The sequence below is a fragment of the Caretta caretta genome, chromosome 7 (genome assembly GCF_965140235.1).
Source record: "Caretta caretta isolate rCarCar2 chromosome 7, rCarCar1.hap1, whole genome shotgun sequence".
Lineage (NCBI taxonomy): Eukaryota > Metazoa > Chordata > Testudines > Cheloniidae > Caretta > Caretta caretta.
The window spans coordinates 23,637,153-23,659,806 of record NC_134212.1 but is presented as its reverse complement, the minus strand read 5'-3'; the positions used below and the strand labels follow the sequence as shown (position 1 = coordinate 23,659,806).

At 44.3% G+C, this 22,654-nt stretch overlaps 1 long non-coding RNA gene and 1 other non-coding gene across 2 annotated transcripts; both read right to left on the bottom strand.

Annotated features, from left to right (window-relative positions):
• Positions 1-1,359: 1,359 nt before the first annotated feature.
• On the bottom strand, positions 1,360-3,190 carry LOC125640423 (uncharacterized). The gene is made up of 2 exons (XR_012669471.1): positions 2,735-3,190; positions 1,360-1,607 (listed from the first exon to the last, which is right to left on the bottom strand). It is a non-coding gene; the product is annotated as an uncharacterized LOC125640423 (transcript).
• A 115-nt stretch (positions 3,191-3,305) lies between these two features.
• On the bottom strand, positions 3,306-17,640 carry LOC125640553 (uncharacterized). Its single transcript, XR_007357812.2, has 4 exons — positions 17,530-17,640; positions 8,785-8,866; positions 4,289-4,342; positions 3,306-3,413 (listed from the first exon to the last, which is right to left on the bottom strand). It is a non-coding gene; the product is annotated as an uncharacterized LOC125640553 (long non-coding RNA).
• Positions 17,641-22,654: the final 5,014 nt, after the last annotated feature.

The window sequence follows — 22,654 nt, the reverse complement described above, 5'->3', positions numbered from 1 at the left end:
ATTTGGGCAGAATACGAGGGTAGCAATCTCTACTTTTGCAAAAGTGCTGAGAGTTCTTTAGTGGTCTCAGACAGAAATACCAGGATGAGTTTTGCTCTCAATAGAGCTCTCTCCATCTCACTTAACCCTCAGTCATTTATTATGAAGGCTATGCCACATGACCTAAGCCTCACAGATCCACAAAGACAAGGGCTTCCCCATGTCTTCATTGACCAAAAAACAGATCTTCCAATATGTGGAAGTCTCCCTTCGCTCACTCAGAATATGAATCTGGCGTAATGAGCAATGTGGCAGCAGTGCTGGATTAAACAGCATTAAAGAACACATATAGATCCTGCAATCTGAAGGCTACCCAGCACTGTGGAGAAGGTGCTCCTCCCCAACCCAATTTCTTCCTGAGCTGCTCTCCTTCCTTGACTCATGCATTTCCCCCCCCTCCTCTCCCCATCATCATCATGTCCAAGGGAAAGAGCCCGCCCCTTCAGATTACTGGGCAGAATTATGAAAGAAAGAAAGAAAGAAACAAACAAACAGGGCCTCACATTTCACTCCTCCCAAGCAAAAACTTTCCTCCCTGCCACAGCCAGAGGCAGCCCAGGCTGGCCAGAGCTCTGAGTACTCCCAACCCCCACAGCCAGAGGAGCCTCGGGGAGGCTGGAGCTGCCCCAACCCTGCCGCGCCTCCCCTCCTGAGACCCCCAAAGTGCCCTACAGGAAAAGCCCTTGTCTCTTCCCAAAGAACCTGAGCTTTTTATATGTGCCATACAGGTTCCTGAGCGGTTGAGGAGGTGGTATGTGCTACTCAGCTTCCTGGGTTCGTCAGTAATCGCCCTGGAGTTCAGGGAGATTGTGATGAACCCAGGAAGCTGAGTAGCACATACAACCTCCTGAGCCGCTCCGGAACCTGCATGGAGTATAATAGTAAGCTAAAACTTTCCCCGTGCCAACTACCAAAACCTGCAACTGGGTGTTTGCCTGCAGCGCCTGCACCAGGGGAGGTTTAGCCTCCCTGGCCTATTATACCCACCACCTATGATGAAGTATTGGGAATTGTAATTAGTGCTGGGTAGATGCCAGTGCAGTGTGAACATGTGGCTAAATCTTGCTTGCCTGGGCCCTACAAGGAGTCCCACTGAAGTCAGACAAGCAGGATCAAGTCTATATTGCATATATTCACTTTAACATCAAGTCACTGCGCATTAATTCACCCCACTAACTTGGGGTGCAACTGTCATCAATGTGTTGTCCAGCACCAACAACGCCCTCTTCTCTCCCATTTCCAGAAACAGTGTTTGGGGGTCCAGGTTTTTCGCCCTGCAGGACAGACAAGCCTTCCAAACACTTAATAAAATTACTACACTGGAAAAACAGTGCATTTTTATTATTTTAACTTTTTCAACGAGGACCCATGCTCTTTCTGTAAGGATGTGATTCGTGTCCTACCACATTCAAACAGCAATTGGATTGGATATTGCTTGTAGACAGTGTTCTCTTTCCGATGGTATTACACGAACTGCAGTTTACTTCATTTCACGTCGCCTTCATTCAGCTCTTTCTCCTCTTCTCTCTGCGTGGGGTTCCTCAGCTCAGGTTCCTTCTGTGTTTTAGCTGAAAATTCATCAGAAAATTCAGTTAAATCGTGCCCTTGAGAATTCAAACTTTTCCCCATTCAGGTCCTAATCCAGGACAGCACCTCGCTAACATGTCCTTAAATCCCACTGACTTCCAGGATACTTAAGCACATGCTTAAAGTCAAGCATGTGCCAAAATGCCCATCCTGAATAGAGATATTTGCCTGTATTGGGGCCTCAGATAATAGGGGATAGCCAATAGAGTGGACATGTACTCTGAATGGCTTGTGGAATGACAGACAAGGAAGCACCAAAAGCCAGATTTTCAAAAGTGGTCAGCTTCTGCAACCGAGGATGGATTCTCCAAAGAGTTCAGCTCCCATTTAGGTAATAAAATAAGTGGCAAGATTTTCAGATGAACTCAACAGGTTGGGTGGGAGGGCTTTGATAAGTCTGACCATGACTTATCCAGAAGGAGCTGCTGAGCACTTTTGAAAATCTAGCCTGCTGAGTGCTGAGCCCTGGCAAATCTGGCCTCCAAGTCCCTTGGAAAATCTGTCTCCACAGCATCAACTTTACAAGTCAGGCTCAAAAAGTAGTTTTTGCACCCTCAGCGAGCTCACAGACGACAAAGGGTTTTGCTGAAACTTAAAAGAAAAATTCACCTTGGGGCAAACATCACGCCTGGGCATTTTCTGACCCCAAAACGTGAATGTCTAAAAACGTGATGAACGTGTGGACAGAGGTGGCTGTCGTGGAGAGTACTCTGCATCCTTAACTCGAATGGATGGGATTAAATGACTGCCATAATGAGTGAAAAACTCATAGGAGAAAGAGAGGGAACAAGATGGGAAAGGAAGGGAAATCCTAAGCAGCAATTTTAGTGAACTTCAAACTTTCCAAAGGAAATGATTCTCCCCTGGCTTGAGGCTAAGCATGAACATGTTCATACCAGCTGAGTATTTAAGGTGCATTTGGAAGGCAAGTTTAGAAGACTAGATTTATTCTTAATAATGGAGCCATGCCCTCCCACCCATATTGCTGGACACCAGCCAGGCAAAGAGTCTGTGAGCCTATGATTATAAAAAAAAAAGGGGGGGGGGCACCATATACATCCACTTGATATTCATCCAAGCTAGAGACCCATGTTGCTATGATTGCTACCTCTGCTGCTGCTGACTGCAGCACCTTGGCTACTTCTGCTTTTGCTACCCTCTCTGCTGCTTTGGCTACTGACTTCAGATCTACTTGTGTTTTCACTGCTGCTGCAGCTGCTGCTCCCTCTGGGGCTCCCACCACTGCTGCTGCAGCTGCTGCTCCCTCTGGGGCTCCCACCGCTGCTGCTGCAGCTGCTGCTCCCTCTGGGGCTTCCACCGCTGCTGCTGCAGCTGCTGCTCCCTCTGGGGCTCCCACCGCTGCTGCTGCAGCTGCTGCTCTCTCTGGGGCTCCCACCGCTGCTGCTGCTCCCTCTGGTGCTTCCACCGCTGCTGCTGCTCCCTCTGGTGCTTCCACCGCTGCTGCTGCAGCTGCTGCTCCCTCTGGGGCTCCCACCGCTGCTGCTGCAGCTGCTGCTCCCTCTGGGGCTCCCACCGCTGCTGCTGCAGCTGCTGCTCCCTCTGGGGCTCCCACCGCTGCTGCTGCAGCTGCTGCTCCCTCTGGGGCTTCCACCGCTGCTGCTGCTGCTCCCTCTGGTGCTTCCACCGCTGCTGCTGCAGCTGCTGCTCCCCCTGGGGCTTCCACCGCTGCTGCTTCCATGCCTGCTGGAGCTGGTGGTGGTGCTGCTGTTTCCAGTGTAACCAAGTGACTATTCAGCAAAATGCAGCTCCCGGAGGACAGTACAGGCCTGCAGAATCCAAAGGATGGCTCTGAACCTTTTGGCAAAATATGCAACCACAAAAAAATATAATAATCATGGTACTACGTTCAAGGCCATTGCCTGTCATCATAGCAAACAGCTGAGTGCGGGGAAGGGGGACATGGAACCATGTTAGCTGGAGGGATAGCCAGACTCAGAGGTTCAGAGCGTCTACCTGACAACACAGCTTCAGTTCTCAAATTCCAGCATTATTGCTACTCAGATCAGAGTCACTTAGGATTTGGGACTTGATCTCAGTCCAGTAGCACAACCATTTACCAGATTTTTTTCAGTATTTTCATGTGAGGCGGCTTGGGAAGCAGAGAGAGAGAGAGAGAGAGACAGAAATGAAGGGAAGACTAGCTCGTTTCCAAAATCTGTTTGCTCAGTATCACAGCAAAAAAATCTCCCTGACCAGCAATCCAGTATGAGACATGGGAACACAGAAACTGAAACGTGTGTTTTTCCCAAACTGTCAGACCCTTCGGTGTGTGAAGAGATTCCAAAAGATTTCCCCCATAGGCAGGAAAAGTCAACCACAAGTCAAGCAGTCATTGTATAGTCTTTGCCCCAAATTTCTGCCGAGGCACTTCACTCCTGGCCCACAACACCCCTTGCTGTTCCAATACTGGGCTCCCCGCACAGTTCTGCCAACGCAGTCCTGCAGGATACTTTTAAGATATGCTGCTATTGGACTATGCCTTGGACTAGGATATTCCTTCTGGTGGCACTGGAAAATCATCAGCCCATATGTAAGGGGTTTTGACAATCAAACGACATTATTGGTAAAAATCTGTAACAGTGTAATACACACAAAACTGACATTGGCAGACATGAGTAGGCAGTTCCTGTTTCAAGCTTACCTTCTCTTCTTCAGGTTTCTTTTCCTCGGCTATATCCAAACTATTGCATCTGACCTGTTGGAAAGGTCAGGTATCATGTCAGCTTGTGACTAAAGGCGTCCAATCCACATAAAACATACTTATTTTTCATTATAGTACGAACATGTTGTCCTAATAACAACATACATTGAAAATATAATTTCTCTGGGGGTGCTGCAATCTAACTACCAGTTACAGGAGCTGGTTTCTGCAATACAGTTAACAGTCCTTTTCAGGAATGCTAAATCCAGTCCAGGACATAGGGAGGACCTGTGTGGTGATGCTAAATGGCACAAGGTGTGTTTAGTTAATATGCAAGTTAAAGAGTCAGAGGGAGCCACGGGACCGGTCAGTGCCCAGCAGCCTAAATAAAGAATCACTATTATATTCATTACAAACAAGCCCTATCTACTCTCCACCATGGAGGACACTGCAGCCACTAGACCAGCAACAACAAACAGACACCTAGTTTTTTATTTTTAAAAGAGCTCTTTCCAAGAGCATGTGATCTATCACAGCAGTTCATATATAGGACTCCTGGGTCCTATTCCTGGCCCTGCCACAGACTCCCTATGTGACCTTGGACAAATCACTTCCCCTCTTCCGGCCTCAGTTTCCCCATCTGTAAAATGGAAATAATGATACAGGGTAAATTCATTAATATTCACAAACCCTTTGAAATACTGGCATGAAAAGTGGTCCAGAAAGGCAAAGCATTATTATTTTCTCTATGTGCATTTTTCTACCACAGACTATAGTGTGTATCTATATTTATTCTAAAAAGCAAATGGCAAGTGTTTGGTTGCAAAATTTTAGGTAAATTGCTTTGTCAAAAAATGATTGTCTTACAGGGATCATCTTAAGGGAAAAATCCAGCAAACAACAGGGGTAGAAAAAATCTGGTTTTCCATTTGTGAAACGTCTGTAGCAGACCGCCCCCACAGTGGTACGACCAGCATCACAGAACTTGGACTCCAACACGAGCAGAGACTTTTCACCAGTACCCTGAAGCTAACAACCCAACACTTGTGGAAACTGGTCAGGACGGTAATTTTATGTCTCATTTGACAGGGCGATGGCGGAGACGGACACAACGATCACTCCCAAACAGTAGCCAAGTAAGACTCAACAGACATTCTGACAGACTGTGGGATTTCCAATGCTAGCACACTCAGGATACTGCAGGAAGGACAGTGCCGGCTAGTCACAGCTCAGGCACACTTCAAATATCATTACCCAGGGAGTCTTGCAGCATTTTGCATTATGAAATGGCGATGACATGATCACTCAGTGCCATTTAGCAGAGTGAACTAGAGAAGAAAACAAAAACAAGGCTAAAGAAACCATGAAAGAAAGGGTCGGGGGCTAAGACCCAGGTACCGGAGAAGAAAATAGAGAAGGTGAAAAGTACAGGAAAGAAAGAAAGAAAAATAAAGGAACAGGAGGAGACAGAGAGGTGGAGAAAGATTTAGGATAACATACAAGAAAGGGAGAGAAAAAGCAGGAAAAGAGAAAGAGAAAATCACCACAGGAGACAGAGACAGTCATGCTTAGGCTATGTGTATGCTGCAATCCAAGATATGATTACAGCTTGGGCAGACATCCTTGTACTAGCTTTCCCCACACTAGTGCTAACAAAAATAGCCATGTAGATGTGCCGGCACAGGCTCCAGCAATGCCAGTAGGCACCCGGGTTCCGGGTGGACTCATACAACACATGCTGCCACATCTTCATTGCTGCTTTTAGAAATCCGAGCGTGGGTAAAGCTAGGCAGGGCTGTCTACACAAACCACAGGCATAGCTTGGAGTGCAGCATACACACGCTCTGGGCTACACTCAAGAGCCGGTAGGAGACCCAAAGGGCAACAGCTGCCTGAATGAATCCTGCTGGATGCGTGTAAGTCACTCACTTACGATGTAACTGCCACTTTTAACAATCTACCTGAATATCTGCAACTGCTTCATTAAATTGTAGCCCTGTAGGTCTGCTGACAAGAACCTGCTTCTCTCCCCTTTGGTAATTACCCCGAAGGCTGTCATGCTCACTGGCCAAGAAACACCGCAACAAGTAGCCTTTCATGCTGCAAGCTTTACCTTTGACCCTATCTGTTCACATGCAGCAGGTAAAGGAAGGCTGATGTCTACCTACCACCACCACCCCCAGCCACCATTACACTTTCCCACTGCCAAGACACACCCTCCCACCCCTCTCTCAGGGGGGTGAATATGAACTCATTTGACAGACAGTCCCCTGCAACACTGCAGAAGGAACGGGAAACGGCCCACTTCTCCCACTGCACACAGAGAAATAGGGTGAATGCCAACTGTGACTATTCCCAGCTGGTCTAGCTGTGACTGAACATGCTGAAAGGAAGAGAGAGATAGCCGGACTCTACAAACACGAGGAGAGGAAGCTTGGCTTTGGGGTTAAGGGCCTGGACTGAGATTCAGGATACAGGTTTCCTGTGGAACCATGGGCAAATCATTTAATCTATACCTGTTTCCCACCTGTAACATAACTAATAATGGGTATGTCTACACTGCAATTAAAAACTCATGGCTGGCCTGTGCCAGCCGTCTTGGGCTTATGGGGCTTGGGTTAAGAGACTATTTAATTGCAGCACAGACTGCAGGACTGAGATCCCATGGGTCCCGCAGGAGCAGGTAAAATGTACTTTGTTGCGGGTGGGATTGGGTGGCCAAAAATCCCCCAGACTTTGGTAATTTGCGGGAAAACATCATCTCCCATCAGTTTTTCATAAATAGAATTTCAGCAATGTAAAGCAAGTTTTTTCTTTTTTTTTAAATAAAGGATTTAATACTTGAATTTAAAAGGGGGATAGAAAGAGATTTGATGTCTATTATAACAGGAGTTAAAGTAATTTTTTTTTACATGGTGTAAGCAAGATTTATTTTATTCTTTTAGTGATAAAATTTGTGTCTGAAGTCCATTTATATGTATAAAATATATTAACTGACCATGCCATTTGCGTTTCTTTGTTTTGCGGGAGGAATTGGTCTCTCTTGCGGGATTTGCAGGATTTAAGGTTTTTGCATATGGGAGCAGGATAAAAATGTAAGAAACAATGTGGGAGTGAATATTGTGGGGTGGCACTGGAGTAGAATTTTAAAAATAGTACCATACAGGGCTCTAGTACAGATGTTTGGGTTTGGGTTGGAGCCCAGGCTCTAGGATCCTGTGAGGTGGGAGGGTCCCACAGCTTGGACTAGAGCCTAAGTGTCTACATGGCAATTAAACAGACCCTTAGCCCGAGCCCTGTGAGCCTGAGTCAGCTGGCACGGGACAGCAGTGGGTGTCTAATTATATCATATTGTTTTGCCCATGTTAAAAATCTTACAACTGTTTCATTGAGAAGCTCTAGGGCCTCAATGCTTCAGAGCAAGGGCTTGTAATTTGGCAGGGAGGTCACACTTGTTCAGGGTTGTGCCTTTTGCCATCTCTGTAAAATTCACCCAAATTTGGCCGAGTTGTAAGCCTCTGAAAAATCATAGTTCAAACATGCTCATTGGAGATTTGAGAGAGCTTGGAGCTAAATTCTCTTCTGAGTGCTTGACTTTGCAACCTTAATGTTCTTTTAATATCGGTTTTTAAATGTAATTTATAAAAACGATAGCCAGTGATCTTTAGTGACATCTAAACCTGTCTCAGGTTTCCTTCCAGAGTTTGGAGACAAACAAAAGCCTTAGAGAAATGATATATTACGACATGCACACATTTAGCCACTGCATGGCAAACTCTGCTGATGGGGTTAATTCATTTCAAAAGTAGGCTGTTAGTCATCAGAAACAAGGAGGAGATTCATGCAGTTGCAGAACATGGCTGGTTCAAGCAATGAATATTAGTGAAAGGCTCAAGATTCAGCAAGCAAACTTCTCTCCTGCCCCAAATTCCTATGAAATGCCAGATAAGAAGGGTCGTCCATATGCCCCAGGCAGAGCTCTACTAGGATTGGTATCATCCCCGCCCTAGCATCTAGGCCCAGCTGACAGCCACAACATTAGGACTTTAACAGTGCAGAAAGCAGAGCAAGGTAGGAGAAATACAGCAGAGGTGGCAAGTTAGTACTGTTGCTGCTTTGAGACTGTAGAAATTTTGACCCACCAGACATTCTCTTCTATATTCACGTCCAAGCTGTTATTACTCAACTCAGTCATAGAGTCTGGGTCATTAAACAATACCGACAAGAATGCTGTGGAGAACTCTAGCTGCCTATCATCATATCACTAAATTACATTTTTGATCTCTGTGGTCAGAAATATCTGATTGATATCACACTTTAATAGCTCCCAAAGAACCTTAAAAAAGTTACCACAATGCTTATGGTAGAACTTCTGAAAAGCCAAGGCAATCATTGACAAAAACAGAACTTCGAAAACTTCTAATTAACAAGAGGGTCCTCTGTAACATGTGACCTCCCACACATGACAACTACCCAAGTGACAGACAGATTTTTACCTCCAAGATGAAGATTTCTATCCACAAGTCTGACAACAGAAGGATGGAAATGTATGTCACTTGTTGATCTTCCCATGGGAGCCTGCAGAGAGGAAAAAGAAAGAAAAGGTCAGGCTGAAGCATGTGTGGCTGTCTGCTTTGAGGATGTACCCCATGTGTAACAGAGAGCTTCCTTCTTAGTGTGCCCCCCCACACACACACACTTCATCAGGAGTCCTCCTTTCCTGTTCCTATGAAGCAGGATATGTCCATAAGTCTGGACATGCAGACGCATAGCAAGTCCAGAAACACACAAAGGATGACCAGGAGTAATAGGAGAAGGTTCTGAATTCAAAATGCTCCTCCTTCTCTCTACTACTAAAACCAGATAACCAGTGGAATTCAGCACACCTAAATGGGGACCCCATAAAGGGCACATATCCTTCAGAAGGCGCAGAAGGGACCTTTCTTATAAAACTCTGTCACAGTCCAGCCCTCTCCCAAAACAACGCCTATAAATTATCTGATGGGGTATTTTTTATTTGCTAATCTCCAGTAAAACGGGATGAAAACAAAGTATTCTGACTCCTTATGCGGCTGAGACCAAAATGGTAAAGAGTAGTATAATTATGATGAAGGGAAATCAAGACAGGGCGTACATATGACAAGAAATTGCAAAAGCGGAACAATTTCACTTAGAAAAATGGAGAGTTAGAGGGGCTTTGACAGTGGTCTTACTGAAAACAGATCAGATCTTTTGTGTAACAGACACACGATAAGAAAAAGGGGTCACAATCAATGAAACTAAAGACAGGGAAATTTAGAACAAATTGAAAGGGCAGAAAAGCTGACTCCTGTTAAGGATCATTTAAAGAGCTCCCATTATGATTGTTTATGTAAATGATCTCTACCATCCGGGCCCATAAAACAGGGAACTATCTAAGAGTATGTTTACACTGGCAGAGTTACAGCACCACTCAGAGAGCACTGAAGGGAAACCACTGTTGTGTGTTCACACTGTCAGCTGCCTGCGCAATAGGGTGTTCATACTTGCGGCACTTGCAGTGGTATTCGGAGCGGTGCACTCTGGGCAGCTATCCCACAGAGCATCTCTTCCTTTTCTGCTGCTAAGAGTTGTGGGAAGACGGAGGGGATCGCGGGGCATCCTGGGTCCTGTCCCAATGCCCTGTGTCGCATCCCAGCAATCCCTGTGCTTCCGTCCACATTTGGTGCCATCTTTCAATGGTTTGTGTACTGTGCGCTCTGCCTCTTCGGTCTGCAGGAATGGATCCCGCACTGTTACCAATATGCTGCTCACTCTCACCAATAAGTCACGAGTGGCAGTGGAGTTATTCCTTAAACTACAAAGGCAAGAGCAGTGCGAAATTGATCTTGCCATGCGTAGTAATTACAACCTGAGCTTGCTTGCAGCATGCACGGAGATGCTGACCACAGTGGAATGCCACTTTTGGGCTCGGGGAAACAAGCACTGAGTGGTGGGATCACATTGTCATGCACGTCTGGGATGATGAGCAGTGGCTGCAGAACTTTCAGATGAGGAAAGCCACTTTCATGGGACTGTGTGATGAGCTCGCCCCAGCCCTGTGGCGCAAGGACACAAGAATGAGAGCTGCATTGGAGAAGCGCGTGGCGATTGCACTGTGGAAGCTGGCTATTCCAAACTGCTACCGATCAGTCGCTAACCAGTTCGGAGTGGGAAAGTCAACCATTGGATGCGTGTTGATGGAAGTGTGCAGGGCCATTAATCACATCCTGCTCCAAAAGATCATAACTCTTGGCAATGTGCATGACATTGTGGGTGGCTTTCCTAACTGCGGAGGGGCAACAGATTGCACGCATATTCCAATTCTGGCACCAGACCACCTAGCCACTGAGTACATTAATCAGAAGGGCTATTTCTCAATGGTTCTCCAGGCGCTTGTGGATCATGTGGCCATTTCATGGACATTAACACAGGCTGGTTTGGAAAGGTGCGTGACGCATGCATCTTTCGGAACACTAGCCTGTTCAGGAAGCTGCAAGCCGGGACTTTCTTCCTGGACCAGAAGATCACCGTAGGGGAAGTCAAAATGCCCATTATGATCCTGGGAGACCCCACCTATCCCTTAATGCCGTAGCTTATGAAGCCATATATGGGGCACCTTGACAGCAGCAAGGAGTGGTTCAACAACAGGCTGAGCAAGTGCAGAATGGCTGTTGAGTGTGCTTTTGGCCCTTTAACGGCCCACTGGTGCTGCTTCTATGGGAGGCTGGACCTGGCCAATGACAATATTCCTGTGCTTATAGCCGCGTGCTGTACACTCCATAATATTTGTGAAGGGAAGGGTGAAAGCTTCACTCAGAGCTGGACCACTGAGGCTCAGCACTTGGAGGCTGAATTTTAACAGCCAGAGACCAGGACTATTAGAGGGGCACTGTGCTGGGCCATAAGGATCAGGGATGCGTTGAGGCAGCAATTTGAAGTGGAAAGCCACTAATATTTGTTGCTATGCTCGGGACTGCAGTGATTGTAATGCTAGGAGGTGTTTGTGATTGGTGCAGACAATGCACTCTGAAGGTGTAAGAAATTTGCCTGTTGCTTTGCAGGGCTATGTTTGCTTTCAGTTAATGGAATAAAGATTGCTTTCAAACCAAAACAATTATTAAAAAAACAACAACCGGGGGAGAGAGACAAACAAAAAACACATCAGCATGGAGGGGAATGGGGGAAAGGAGGGTCACAGGAGGAGGTGGGGTCCCGGGACTGTTAAAGATTTGCGTATGTCCAGGTATAATATCCAACCTTCTCCTTTGGCGTACAGTGCAGTAGAGTTCAAACCGATGACCAGAGAGGTGAGAACAGGCATTGTGGCACACCTCACAGTGCTGTAAGCGACCAGAGTGTCTACACTGGCACCATGTCTCCCATTGGGGTGGTTTTCTGCACACTAAGTGGCTTGGCAGTACGTACACCTCGGGAGTTACAATGCAGAAAGCTGCTTTACTGCGCAGAAACTTGCCAGTGTAGACAAGGCCTAAATCAGATACATGCATGAGTTCAAAATCTCCATCCTGTTAGGACAAAGCCTACCTTGTCAAGCATTTTAGAGCCATGGCTGGTCAGTCAGGTTAGAATTGGCTGCAACTGGCACTCCCAGAAATGCTGACATTCTTTTTGAGGGCCACTCATCTACACACTAAATATAATTTTGGTACCTATGGAAAGGAATCTGTCCAACGGTGTATCTGATGGGACTGTCATGCTCTGTCCTCTTATGCATACATGTTTCTGTCCCTCAGATAACTGGTTTGATGGGTTTGCAACCTGTATTTCACTCATATAGTTTATTAATTCATAAGAACTTTCATTCTCTGGAGCATTTTAGGAATTCTGCAAACTTTTATAGTGCTTATAGCCTTGTCAGCCATAGAAGCCGATGATTAAACAAAATCACCTTACAGGAAAAACTTTGTTTAATATTTAAACACAAATGTTAAGCTGCAAAACTTTAATTTTTAAAATGATTGTTATACTAATAGTAGAGCCAGGACAGAAGCTGCTTTGTTCTGTTGGAAATCAGCCTCTCAGTGACGCTGTCCCAAGTGATGTAACTTGCTGAGCGATATGGCAGACACCATGAAGTAGCTCCAAAACACCAACTAGTATTGAAAATTCTATTTACTAAAAGTCAAATCCCTGACACAATGCACAGCCCAACACTGCACTGGGATTCTACAGGTTCATGTTGGGGTGAAGGAAAGAAATCGCCCCGCCAGCAAATCACTCAGCAGGAGTAGCAGTACTCTGCAGCCTCAGAGCTGCAGTAGTCTCTGCAGCAGCTTTTGTGTCTGATCTTTGTCTATTTAGATTGTAAGCTCCTCAGGTCAGAGACAGTGTTTTGAAGTCAGTGGGAGTTTTGCCACCAACTTCAATGCAAGCAGGGTTGGACTGTATTTCATATGGCACCAAAGTCCATACACACAGTGCACAAGAAGAAAAAGACTGTTTTATCCATTCCCAAAATGCAGCCACCTCTGGAGGGGAATGTTATGCTTGTTTACCACAAACACTACACAACAGTTTAGGAGAAGTAGTAATGAACAACATGGCAAAACCCAACCCTGCTCATATTGTGGAAATTTTCATTTGTGAATCAATGAAAATAATGTGCCAAAATTGCTATGTATTTTATTCAATCAGCTCTTATAATTGAAAAATATAGAGCTAACTCAGGGCAGCCAAAATGTAATTGACACAGCTGCAATGTAATACATTCTTGCAGAAATTTTTGTGGGGTCTTCTTTAATCACTGCAAATGATCAGAGATTTATCGGGGGAGGAGGAAGCAAGCAAAGCAAAGCATTTCTGGGTTCATAAGGAAGCACTAATCCAAGACCTATAATCCAATGAGAAAGTGGATTATTTAAGGAAAAGCCTTTGTCTCTATAATGAAAGTTTTCTCTACCCTTTGAGATAAGCCAATAAATTCAGAAGAAACATTAACAGCCTTGAAACTTTGCCAGAATCTATGATTTTCACATTAGTATTTTTCAGAAGATACAAAACAAAATGGTAATTTTTCTATTCTTGCTCTGTTGCACTGCATAGATATTGTTGCACTTCACTTCCAGCCCAGGGCAAAACTTGGGATATACTAAAATCCCAAAGGAAAACCCACTCATGGTATTTCCAACACAAGCCAAAGAACAGTAAAACTCTCATAAGAAAGACAGTTCTCAGGAGATTCCCAGACCAAAGAACTCCAGATTAGTTTCCATAAGCCTCTGGATAAACATCTGAAATGCTTAAGATTCAGTAAGAAATTGGCCTTTTCTGCTGCACCTCTCACACAGCCCCTTCATATGCTGCTTGTCTATTTAGGTTGTACAGTCTTGGGGGCAAGGACCATGAATTTATGCATTTGTGCAATGCCAGCACTATCAGACCTTGAGGCTGAGCCTTTTGGGCGCTGCTGTGATATAAATCTTAATCTGATGCCATGGGCCAGGACTAAACAATTGGACCTTCTTCCCCCATCAGTCCACACCAGTCCAGTCCACTATAATATTGGTGTCAAATTCAGCAAACAGGCAAGTTTTAATACATGAAAATTCATTAGACACGGTGCATCCAAGTGATCAGAGAGGAGCAAGAGAAACACCTAACTAAGTCAAATTAGAACAAAAATGAAAAAAGTCTATGGAAAAAAAATCATCTGTATATCACTCCTTTTCCACCTCTTAACTACAGCATGTTGGTCCATCCAACCATACACTGCATCTCTAAATTAGAGACAGCCTAAATAAACATTGCTATTGAGGAAGGCAGCCCAGAAAGGGTCCCATCAGAGGGATCTGTTTTATGCTAATCCTAGTTTGACAAAAAAAAAAAAAGAAAATAATAATAATCCCTGTGGAGACAAAATGGGTTTGGGCATTCTAAAGCTGAGCTAAAATCCCACTCTTCCCCCCCTTGTATAAAGCGAGCAGTCTCACAAAGAATCAAACCGTAGATTATCTTCAGGGTTATTGTGATTCGACTATGAGCTTTCTCGTCAGCCTGCCAATGGGGAAGGAGAGGGAGAAAGCGTTCGGAATCAGGCTGTTATCATTTATACCACATTACAATCCAAAATGAAAAAATGACTTGCTCCAGATTTGATAGAATAAAGCATCTTGAGATGCAATAGAAGTACCCAATTTTCAATAAAGATATTAAACCTAAGCTTCAAAAAAACGGGAATAATTACATCGTTTTTTGCTTTGAGTTTTAATGTTAAAAGTGTCAATTTATAAAACTAGGTGAACAGCCACAATTCATATGCAGACTGCAGCTAATTAGGCCCCCTTTGATCCTTTATTTTGCCTGGAAGCTTATTTAACAACTTTACACAAAACTCAAGGTTTTGGCACACTTGTGGACTGGGGGAGGGAAGGAGGGCTCAGCAGGGCATAATTCTTTATGCTGTTTTCTTAAGGTAGACATCTCATCATTTCCTAAACCATACAGTACCATCACCAAAACCAGCGAACACTTCCTAGCAGTGAGATCTGCTATTATTTGAGATCTTTGGATTGGAGGCCTTATAGAGATTTATTATAAATAATAATGCATTATTATTAATAGTATGATTTTCCATACACATGTTCTCAATCTGAATGATTTTAGATTAAGAAAACAAAGAACTAATGCCAAGTCTTCAGAAAAGCTCAGAGTGTATAGGTCTCCTCTGGAACAGGCTGCCTCTAAGAACAAACTGGCTGCGGACTCTGCCCAGTGGCAGCATTCTTAGAAATGTAAAGGTGCAGTGTAGAAAGAAGAAAAGCGTTGCAGTTTCATAGATTTCACTTAGATTGTAGTGTAGTCTTCCAAATGAAGAGGTGGAAGCCCTCTCACTTTGGACACCTAATACTAAACTATCAAATAGAGTGTGGGGGCCAAATTCTGTTCTGTTTCACCATGCAAATCTGGAATAACTCCAAGAAAAATGATAGCTTTACTCTGGATTTACACTGAAGTAAAAGTGTAAAATTTGGCTTTAGTGGGCTAGATAGGATGGGACCCCATAGGACTTTTCCACCTGTAATTTTGTGGCTATACTATATCACACCATCTTTTTTCTTTCCACATTGGGGTCCTCCAAGACCTGCCTCAGACACCTCAGGGTCTCCCATCACCCTACTCCGAATTTCCCCCTTTGTTCTCTCTGGCCACACAGACACACACACTGCTCCTGAACTGAGATTTGTAGCAAGAGAGACAGGATTGACAGTCATGAGCTCCTGTTTCTGGCGTTCTAGGAGACTCGCCACAGCAGCAGTAGGGAGCAGAATCATCAGGCACAATGGATGTACAGTAGTCTGGCTCCCACAAACACATCTGGAGGGCCAGTGGAGCCAGAGTGACTCAAGGGCAACGGTCTCAACTAATGAAAGCAGCTGTTAGTTGAGTTGACTCCTGGGCTGAGTACAGGTTTTTTTAATGTCTTACTTCATCACTGAGAATGAAATGTGGGGTGAAAACGATGAGATTACACAAATATTAGCTGCTATGTTGCAACAATAAGATGCTTACAAGAAAGGGGAATTTCAAAAGAGGTTGGAGTTCCTGGGAATTGCAACTGGCAGGAACTCTTTTCTTTTAGCCAGGGCTCATCTACAAGTCACACAGTTAGATGTTGCCAGAGACCAATCCAATTGGGACGAAAACCCCATCCATCCATCCGCTAGACCACTAGTGTGTCACAACTGTGAATTCTGTGTAAAATTGCCCACGTCAAAGACTTCCAGAAGAGCAGGCAAAGGGTGCCGATAGATATGGAATTGCACCCAGGTATGTTAAAGCATAAGCCTGAGAGTCTGGACTCCTGGACTCTTAGCTGTTGACTTTCAGTGTCGGGGGAGGAGGATACTCACAGGCTCTGACTTACTGTGTGATCATGGGGCATTCATTCAGGTCCAGATTTTACAGATATTTAGGAGTTGCTCCACTCAGCAATGCAAGCCCTATGTGATTTAGGAGCCTAAGTCATTTTCCAAAGTAACTTAGGCACATAGAAGCCTAAGTCTCATTGAAATCCAATGAGAACTAGGCTCCTAAATGCCTAAGTCATTTTGAAATGAGGTTCCCAAGTCACTTAGCTGTTGTAATTCTGAGCAGAGCAACACTTAAATACCTTTAAAAGTCTGGGCTCAAGCATCTCTGAGTCTTTGTTTCTATAAAAGGGGGGAGAGACATGCCTGCATCACAGGAAGGAGGGGGGACTGAGGATTAGGTTTAATGCATTAATGTCTGTAAAGCACTTTGAGAGCCTTTGATTAAGGTGCTAGAGCAAGGCAGTGTTATTGTTAAGGAGCTGTTGCCTCAGCCTGAGCCTAAGAACTGTAAGTAGAGAGAGAGCCCAAATCCTCATCCTTCTTCCCTCTTTGGAACAGAAAGGGAGGTGCTAACCCCCTCCCGATCCAACCCAATTGAAAATAAGACCACTCCCACTTCTCTTGGCCACTACAAGTCTTCTGCCCCCACCCACCGTCTTTGACCCTAGAGACTCTCTCAGTATTGCCGAACTGAGCATGCAAAAATTCACACCACCTTTTGCTTGGGCTGCAGCATCAACCGAGGCCCACCTCTGCTGCTTCCTAGATTGAGGGAGGGAATCTTGGGGAGCAGCAGGGAGATTCCATGCATCAGTGGGAGGGACAAGTTGGGACTCACTCCTTCCAAAAGTCTAGCTCTAGCAAATCTCTCTCCCTCTTCCCCAGCACAGTGCCCCCTATACAGTGAACCTATCGTTCTGAAGTTATAACACCCCTCAGGAATAGCCAATTAAATCTTGGAGCGTGTCAGTGTCCCCATCCAAAGGGCCCAGTCCAAGAACAGAGATCCTTATCCAAACCACAGCCCATCCCCATCTCGGGTCTTTGCCCACCTCCCCTCTCCTACAACATGAATGTTTTCATTTTAACCCTGTCTATAATCCCATCGGGTGTATAACATTTTATAATTTATCATTCAGATACTGAACAACAACTCTCAGCCACCATTCATCTCTCACAAGTTCCACATGTCCAGACAGAGTAATCCTCTCACCTTCCAGAGCTCCAGTCCCCGGCTTGTACATTGCCCTGGCTTTCTAGACACCCCCAGTTCCAGGCTACACAATATTCTGCCTTTCCAGAGCCCCTGTCCTATTCTGTGCAACCCTCTGACCTTCCAGACATCCTAGTTCCTCTCCTGGAATCTTTCAAAAAATTGATCTTCCTCACCCCTATCAGAAGCTGTCCTGCCTTGTTATTTTACTGCCTTTCTTCTTGTCTTCTTCAGGTACATCTGTTAAATCAGTCTTCACCAGGAAGAGCAGGAGGACGCAGAAAAGAAGGTACCTGTAAGAAGGTAGTAGAGTTATTTCATCTCTTATGCTATGGATTACAATATTAATTATTTAAAAGCAACCATCAGTACAAGCCATTTATACAGCATGAGAGATGGTGGTGGCTACTTTAATTTATTCGCCTTGTCATTTTCATATAGGTATTGCCCTCCAGATGCTGGCAGCTAAGCACTTTCACACAGCGATTCCGTTTTGTGAATAGAGTGAGACCCAAAAGTTCAGGTTAAATATGAGACAAGGTGGATGAGGTAATATCTTTTATTGCACCAGCTTCTGTTGGTGGAAGTGACAAACTTTTGAGCTTCACAGAGCACTTTCTCAGGTCTGGGGAAGGTAACCAGAGTGTTCAAGCTAATTACAAAGTGGAACAGATTGTTAAGTATAACACATTTGGACAGGAGACCGCTGAAAATGGAGTGGGCAATTAACAGTCACAGGACAAAATAAGGGCAGCACACAACATGATGTGTAACAAATCATTCTTCTCAAATCTGCAAAGTAAAACCAGGCTATAATACAGCAGCTCTTCAATCCCATTCCTAAATCACCGTTCCCATGTAACCCACCCAAGAATCATTAACCACTCTGTCACAGTTCCTTTTGCCTCTGTTCCAAGGCCCCACTCTCCAGGCCTCGTAACAGAGAGTGCCAAGACTTTGAATCTCTCCTGTGAGTCTTCTCCTGCAACAGAATTCCCTACCTGTAAGTCCTACCCCTGCGCCTGAGATCCACTCTCCAGCATCAACCCTCTTGTGTTGGACTCAGCTTCTCCTAACCAGGGTGGTTCTTCCCTTTCCTCATAGGGGCCTCTGCACAAGCTCTCCTTTAGCTCAGCAAGGGTTCCCCAGCTCTGGCCAGTCCTTACCATTGAACTTTTACCCTTCTCAGTGATTCCCTGTACCAGTTCTCCTGTGCTGCTTCTCCTTCTCCTCCGTGGGTCTCTCCTTTGCTCCTCAGGCAGCTCTCACCTGCCCTTCTCTATCTCTCTCAGTCCGTGCTCTCAGGCATCTCTGACTCACGAGCTCTCTCCCCTCTCTAGTGCCCAGGAGCCCTCTTATAAGATCAGCTGGAGTGAGTTGACAAGTTGCAGGTGCACTGGCCACAAGGGCTCTGTTGGCTCAATTCCTTTTGTGCTTCTAACACAGAGGGAAACATTCTCAAATGCGTGTGTGGGTGTAAGTCAGGTGACTGCATTGATACATGTTGCTTGACACTTTTATATAAGTTAGCTTTTGTTGTGGGCTTTGTTTGTTTGTTAATTTACCAGTCTCAAAGGGAGACTGTCAAGGTTGGGAGACTCCAAACTTGACCTACTGTCTCTTTTTTCTCCTTTAAATCAATTTGCAAGATTCAAATAGCTATGTTTTGCCACTTAAAAATAAAATAATATATGTATTTTGAAAGTTAACCCCCCCAGTATCAGCTACTCAAAGTACATGCAACAACAAAATGATGTGTGCTGATCTACAGTCTGAAGCAACTCTACAATGGCAAGCTAGCTACTGTGCATCCCAGCACACAACAAAACTTACAACCAATCAACAAAATCCCATTTAATACTTAACAATACTTTGCAATTCAATTGCACCTAAATCCAAATATCTTAAAGTACTTAATTATTAATTATGTCTCCTAATCCCTCTGTGGGATAGGTCTGTTTTACTGATGAGGAAACTGGGGAACAAGAGAGGTTAAGTGACTTACCTAAGGCCATATTGATACACTGCCTGACCAGGAGAAGAACTCAGCAGTCCTGACTCCCAGCCCCTCTCTCAGAGAACTAGACAATGATCCCCCCATTGCAATACATTGCATTTTGGTTTTTATCCATTAGTTGTGTCTGCTATTTCATCTGATTTTAAATAAATCTGTACAGTGCTTGTAGTCCCACTAATTGCCATCATATAAAGTAGAAAGGAAAACTGTCACTTCATTCATTTCCTCACCACCACCCTCAACCAATGCAGGGCCATAAACTACAATACATTCAATACAATGACTCTGTATTGAGGGATTCCACCATTTCCCTTGGGAGGCTATTTTGCAGTTTAATTGTATATCAGAAAGCATCTCCTTTTGCATTCTGGGGAGGAACTTCTGAACTCTGCTTTGCTGTTCTATAATGTGGTCTAGATGAGGGGTTCTCAAACTGGAGGTTGGGACCCCTCAGGGGGTCATGAGGTTATTATGTGGGGGGTTGCGAGCTGTCAGCCTCCACCCCAAACCCCACTTTGCCTCCAGCATTTATATTGGTGTTAAATATATTAAAAAGTGCTTTTAATTTATAAGAGGGGTTGCACTCAGAGACTTGCTACGTGAAAGGGGTCACCAGTACAAAAGTTTGAGAATCACTGGTCTAGAGCTAGTCATTTTAACCTCCACACTCTCTCAAGCTGATATACAGTGAGGGAGTCTCAGGACACATTTATAGACCAATCACTGAGAATTAACTGGAAAAGCTGCACAAACACATGGATATTTGTTCATATAAGAAAAATGAATGGCAGCTGCCTATGGTACTGCAATCAGGGGCAGTCAAGAAAACGGGGAAACCACCATCTGTGAACACAGTTCCAGCACAGACACTAGCTGCAGCTGTAGTCTCTCACTCAGCCGATGCGGTTTGCTAACTGCTGGTGTAAATATAGTAACAGAGTTGCACATATGGCAGGCCACAGGGGCTGTTTAATTTTAGAAATCAAAACTATCAAGTAATTAAGTTAGTCATCCTTCCTCAATTCAGGACCAATACAACCAGTTCCAGAGGCAGTGGTCACAACCACTGTGGTTTGTTTGCGCGCGCGTGTGTGTAAGTAAGTGTAAGCAGCAACTGTCAGACACATGATTGTACTTTTCTGAGTCTAGTTTTTCAAATCAATATTGGACAAAACTAGACTTCTGAAGATGTACCTTTAATAGAAAATCTATGTCTGTGGGTCTGTACTATGAGAGTAGGTGTTTGAGATTCAGATCCAAGGCATTTCTGATACGAATAAAGTGTTACCAAAATGAAGGATGAAAAATGTTCTGCATCCACTAGCCTTTTTACCTCCAGAGGCAAAGTGTATGTTCAGTTGTATCTTAGCTCAGCAAGTGAAAGGATTTTGGAAGCCTCAGCCTGGTTCCTTGTGAACATTTACCAACTTTGCAAAGTCACCGCACAATTCCTAATCTTTTTTTCAGGAGAGGCTTGGGACTAGCTGAAAAATCAGAGAACAGGTCAGGATAGAGGTGCACCAGCAGAGCTGCTTGGGCGTCCAGGACTGAAAAGCAGGTGTTGCTGGAGCTGAGAATTGAGGTATATTGGCAGAGCTGTCAGGATCCTGGGACTGGAATACGAGGTGCTGTTGCAGGTCAGACTTGAGGTGGATGATATAGCTCTGTGTGTGGACACTGCACAGAACCTAACTACATGATACCTATCAGCAGCTAGTCTAGTTCTGCTGTGGTAAATGAGGATACTGGACCTTTCTACATTGATCTCAACACATCCTGCACACTTACAATAGAGACCTTGATGCCTCAAAGGATAAGCAGCTTTCTTCAGGGAGTTTATCCTGAGAATCAGCACCAGTTGCATCAGGAGGGCTGCAAAACCCATCAATATGGGTTTTCTCTTCCAGTTAAAAACCAATGAAGGAGGAAAGCAAACAAGTCAGGGAGAGATTTTCTGTTTCTCTAGTCAAACATGCTAAGAGCAGTTCAAAAGAGGCTAATTAAATTCCAAAATCCCCAAGCAAATACGCTAATAATGATTTTGAAATGAGCAGTTAACCAAGGAAGCTTTCAAGGTGGGACTAGTTTGATACAGGAGAAAATGTGTATATGAGAGAGCTGTACAATGTGTGTGTGCGCACAAGAGAGAATATCTGTGTATAGCCTATGTACATAAGTGTATGTACGTGTGTGCGTGTGCACGCATGTGAAGGTGGCACAGAGAGGACACTTTCCCCCATTACTTCCCACTACTGAGAAGAAAAGCAGCCTGAATGTTCCCAGTGAAGTTTCAGATGTACTAAAATGACTCCCTTTCACTTACATATCTGGAGCTCTATTTAGCTATCCCTCCGTGTCTCACATGATTCTGGGCCAAGTTCAAGGAACAGGCGTCATGGCCTATCACAGACGCAGAATAGTAAAATGTAACGTACAAGTTTGCCAATTCCCTTATGGACCTCCACGGCTGATTCATTTTGGCCCTGCATCTTGTACCATCAATTATGCCAGCACAAAGTGAGCTTAAAATTCTGCTATTGTGATCTGAAGCAGAGAATCAGATCCTCTGTGTGTGATGCATGTCCGACCTACAGAGCAGTTATGAGTAACACATCAAGAGTGCCTGAGAAAAATCTACTTTAAGTACTTATATGGTCCCCACTACCATAGTATCTGAGCACCTCACAGTCTTTCATGCATTCATCCTTACAATAACCCTGGGAGGCAGGACAGAGCTACCATTTCCATTTGCCCATCGCAGAGAAGGGAATTGAACCCAGGTCTTTGAAATCCCAGACTACCAACCTAATTACTAGGGTGGATAAAAGTCAATTAAAAAAACCACAGATGTTTTTAATTTAAATCAATGTTTTTATTTAAATTAAATATAGGGTTTTTTAAATAAACCTATTTAAAATTAAATTTGAAATCATGACAACCTACATTAAGGCCTAAAATTATTATAATCTATTAAAATAATTTAAATTAAATACAAAAAATAACATTAAGCAGTGCATGTTTGCTGACAAGTTTTAAAGAAAGTCAGACCACTGAACTGATGGAAATCACTGGCTAAGCACCTGGAACCAGAGTTCACTGAAGTGCTAAAACAGCTTTTGACAGCAGTAGCCTCTTCTGCAGGTGCAGAAAGAATATCTTCTTCATTTCAGTTTATTCAACTAGTTCAATTCAATGACTAGTTCATTCAAAGTTAAGGAACCAATTGGGGGCCAAAAAAAGCAAGAAAGCTTATTTTCCTCTTCCAACGTAGGAATAACAACGAG